The sequence below is a fragment of the Penaeus monodon genome, chromosome 33 (assembly GCF_015228065.2).
Source record: "Penaeus monodon isolate SGIC_2016 chromosome 33, NSTDA_Pmon_1, whole genome shotgun sequence".
Classification (NCBI taxonomy): Eukaryota; Metazoa; Arthropoda; class Malacostraca; order Decapoda; family Penaeidae; genus Penaeus; species Penaeus monodon.
In genome coordinates, this window is record NC_051418.1 from 5,987,681 (window position 1) to 5,988,841 (window position 1,161).

Sequence of the window (1,161 nt, forward strand, 5' to 3'; positions counted from 1 at the left end):
TATGGCGAAAGAACCTTGGTCAGACCTTCAAACGTATAGAGAGAAATTGTAGTGAAAATCACTTTTCAGCACTGGCATCTGCCCCTGAAATTGGGGAAAAAAATTACAAAATTAAACAAACCCTTACAGTTTTCAGTAAAATCTCTATAGAATCATTTGGGTAGGTCTAGGCATGTTACATATGAATTTTCATTGAAATATCTTTGGTGAAGGTTGAAAACTGACTTTGAACTCCTTTATTATAAACCATTAGTAGGTGAGGTAATGGCATTTACTTCTTTATCTTTTAGTCTTGAATGTTCACAATGTGTCTCCTTTGTTGTTGTCCAGGCATATAACTTCTGACTATGGGCTAATGGTTCCCCCATGCCTTATGCGACAAAGTATCACTATAGTAGTTGCCCAGGCTACTTTGTGTCACTAGCTTGTTAATTGAATTCCCCAGGAGTGTAGTCTTTATCATTCTTCTCTGTTTTTTTTTTCTCAGTTTTGGGGCTTTTCTTCAGTGTGCTCTTCAATTTTCTTCTATCTTCCTGTTCTTATACTAATATGCTCCATTGTTTCCATTAGGGTGTGTATATATAGCCCCTTCATTACAAGTTATCATTATTTATCACTACAAATAATTTGTTATATCAACTGATAATAATCAATGTTGAGTTGGTATACCAAGTGGTGAAATACTATGTAACTATTGTCAATTGTTATTACTAGCTAAAGAATTTTTTTCACAGATTTTTGTTTTCTGCCAATTTGGTTAGCTGCCCCCCTTAAGAGGGATTTCAGAAATCAGTGCAAGAGAAATATTTGTTCTCAAGGTAATTTTAAGAAAGATGAAATATCAATTCACAATGGATTAATTTATGTATTGATCAGAGAAACTGTTTATAGTGATACAATCCTATCAGCAAATGAATGTTCTGTTATACTGTATTTGTTAGACCTGATACATATTTTAGACTTTTGTTCATCACATTTGTATTTCATGGGTTTTTTAACCAGCTATGAATAAAAACAGTAAATAGAATTATTTACTGTAAACTTTGTAATTGTATTATAATATTTTTTGCAATACCACCAGTGAAAGCAAAAATATATATACAAGGACATAACAGTTCAGTTTCTGTTTAGCTTAATAATGAAAATGATATTTCCATTAAC